This window comes from Moschus berezovskii, chromosome 9 (assembly GCF_049115385.1).
Source record: "Moschus berezovskii isolate FMDL1 chromosome 9, NW_MosBer_1.0, whole genome shotgun sequence".
NCBI lineage: Eukaryota > Metazoa > Chordata > Mammalia > Artiodactyla > Moschidae > Moschus > Moschus berezovskii.
This window is the reverse complement of record NC_142468.1, coordinates 15076529-15079707: the sequence shown is the minus strand read 5'-3', so window position 1 is coordinate 15079707 and position 3179 is coordinate 15076529. Positions and strand designations below refer to the sequence as shown.

At 50.2% G+C, this 3179-nt stretch overlaps 1 long non-coding RNA gene across 1 annotated transcript; it reads left to right on the top strand.

Moving 5' to 3' along the window:
* The first annotated feature begins 991 nt into the window (after positions 1 to 991).
* LOC129562944 (uncharacterized) lies at positions 992 to 2091 on the top strand. Its single transcript, XR_008687281.2, has 2 exons — positions 992 to 1138; positions 1421 to 2091. It is a non-coding gene; the product is annotated as an uncharacterized LOC129562944 (long non-coding RNA).
* Positions 2092 to 3179: the final 1088 nt, after the last annotated feature.

Sequence of the window (3179 nt, the reverse complement as noted above, 5' to 3'; positions counted from 1 at the left end):
TTTCTCCCCCACCCCCACCCCATACCACCCCCCCCCACCGCCCAATACTCACCCCCACCTTCCCCAGAAAATCCAGGCAGCTGAATTTTTGGCTCTCACAGCTGCTAAGCTTTGGCAAGCCAAAAGCATACTTCGTGGTGGTGATTTCTTTCCCAGGTTGACCAACATGTTTCTGCACTGAATGCGAGGGATGTTTCCTGACTGTGTGTATGAATCAGAGGCTGTATTTTTCATCCAGGGCTTCTGGTGACAGTTTTAAGCTGGAAAGAACAAAGCAGACCGCGATGAAGCCCTATCATCAGGGTCCATAGATAAAGAATCTATCCAAGTGCTGGCTCCGTGGAGCTCAGATGTAGGATTTCAGCAGTTTAGCGGTGCCCAGAGCAGTCGTGCCCCCAGAAAGTGGCGCCCATGCTTGCGTTTCAGACACTATCCCCTCCCCCCTCCCCCCTCACCCCCGTCCTTGTGGCGTCTGCTGCTTTGTTGCCTTCAGAAGTTCTTCCTTTTTTCCACCTTCCTCTCCCAAACGGGAAGATCCGAAAAAGCCATTTTGGGGCCCTCAGTGTCTTCCTAAGTGGAGGCACACCCTGAGATCCCAAACAGCTTAGACCCTACCCAAGTTCTGCCCGTTACAGTAGGATAATGACCAAGGGGAGTCAGTGGTGTGGCCCTTCTGTCGCAGGACCCAAGGAGTGGGCTTCCCAGAAGTCCATGGATTAGGAAGGTCTGCTTCAGGGGCTCGCCAGGGAACAACTCCCTTTTGTTTTGCTGTCTAGCATGTGACCAGAATGCTGCCAGCTAATTTTAACCCCACCAAAGTACTGCTGGAAAAAAACAAAAAACAACAACAACCAAAAAAAAAAAAAACTGTCTTGCATCTGGCGAGAGAAATGCTGTGGGCTGGATAAAAGCTTTTTCAGCTTCTGTTCCTTCCTGTTTCATTTTCCAAACTTGCATTATCGGTAACCTGAAATATGATGAGTTTCACCAAATTCCTGGATATTGCACAAGAGGACAATGAGTCTATTTCGGGTGCTGTGAATGTGTCTGGCACAGACCCTGGAAGTCATTGTTTTCAGGAGGGAGCAGATTTGGGGTTTCCTGGTGCTTTCCTTCTAGGGTCTCAGAGCCCCCAAAGGTACGGGGAGTGGGGGTGGGAGTGCTCCCCATAGCAACCATGCATCTAAAAGGACATGGATGGAAAGTGAGTGGGTTGTGGCGTGGGGGTGGGGTGCTGGCCAAGGCACTGGTGACCTTGGGATGTTAAGTGGTGGATGGTAAGGCAGCGTCTGAAGTGGGACAGCAGAAGCAAGAAGAAATAGGTAGAAGGAAGCTTTCACAATAGCTGGGGCGGGGGTGGGGGGCCTCCCTGGGACACAGGGCCCCAGCTCTCCTACTAAATTTCCATATCCGTTTTCAGCACCAGGAATTCACAGGGGACTTCATGGAAGTCCTCACCTTGGACACTGAGTTCTCAGAGCATTTCCATGGTGGTTAATTTGTTGCTGTCTGGCTGGGCTACCATGGATGCTAGGGAAAAGGGACAGAATCTCAAGAGCCAGGAAATGAAGAGGCCAGGATAAAACAGCGTGGAGCTCAGCAGCTGCTGCCGGCTGTTCTCAAACCAGAAAGTGAGGTGGGCTATCCTCTACCTGAGGGGCTGTGGTGCAGTCACCGAAGATAATATGATGGCAAAGAGACTGAAGGGAGAGACCCCAGTTAAGGCTGAGCACTCCCAGAAACCAGGACGGCTTGGTGGCATTTGTCCTGACAGCTGCTGAGAGCTTCAGCTGCCAGAAAAGCCATTTGCTCAGGTTTGCCCTGTCTGGTCAACTTCGATGCACTTAAAGGACCCTTGTTGGTCTCTGAGGTCCCCCTCTCAGCACCTGAATCCTCCCATCTTTGGAAGACAAGGGAAGTTCCTAGGAGACATTCACCCCACTGTCTGTCTCGAAGCTGCTGCTGTAACCTTCCCACAGTAGTCAACATCAGCTGGCAAATCCCTAAATTAAGGTTCTGTTTACTCTGTTGTTCCAAAGGCTTGTTTTGAGCAAGAGGCTGTGCTTTAATTAAAAAGATGAGCGCTCATGAGTTAAGTGAAAATATTTTTTGACTGCCTCACAAATCTGTTTGACTTTCCTTTTCTTGCATTTCACAGCGGGGGTGGGGGGGAGGGAAAGGGGGCAGGCTGATTAGCACGTTTATCGGTAAGACCACTAAAAACCTTTCCTGTTAGCTGACAGCTGGCTCTTCGCCAAGGGAACCCAAAGTCCAGAATCTGTTCCTCGGGGTGTCTCTGTTTGCAGATCCCCGCCCACGTTCAGGTGTCATAAGGACACATTTCTCATCTACCTTTCCGGCCAGAGGATTCTTAAATGTTTCCTCACGACTCCACAGCTGGAATGCAGCTGCTGCAGGGTGGAGCAAACGCAAACTCCTGTGGGTCAGCCGGGTGAGGGAGGGCAAGGAATCTTGGAAGGTTGGGAAAGTCCTTCTCTCTGAAGCCAGAGCTCAAGAATGAGTAGGGCCCCTGGTGTGAAAGCTTTCCAGATGGGGGAAGGGACGGTAAGCTTTTGCCCTCTGGGTAGATTCCAAAAAAATCGCTCTGGGGAGGCCTGCGATTTTGGAATTGCCTTTAAAGCAAACAGCACAAATGTTTAAATTGACCTGGAAAACCCTTCCTTTTTTCTTTCCCTACAATCCAAGTCTGTTCCCTTGAACATTAATCAACTGGAACGTTTGCCCAAACTTCTCTCCTCCCCCACCTCTTCATTATTATTATTATTATTATCTTTGGTTCGGAAAACTTTTGGAAGCTTTCCCAGGCTGGAGCTATAGAATGCTTCCAGGAAAACGCATAACGAATGTCTGTGTTTTGAGTTTCTCTGGATGGGGGACTAAACATGTTTTTCAGAAAGACTGAGCTGGGGGCAGCCAGGTCTTATGCAAGAGGCCAGCCAAGCAAAAGGGCAGACGGTACCGGAAAGGTCTGTGTGCACCCAGAAAGTGCTGAGACGAAGGTATGGTTTAGCGGGTCTGCCTGTTCTCGTCTTTCAGTCTCGTGACTGAAGCTGCCTCTGTGTCAGTTTGTGCGTGAAGCACCCCAGTCTCCAGGAGATGGGCGGAGAACAGCTGGGTGCCAGGCTCCAAACTTCATTCTCAAGTTAACAGCACTTGTA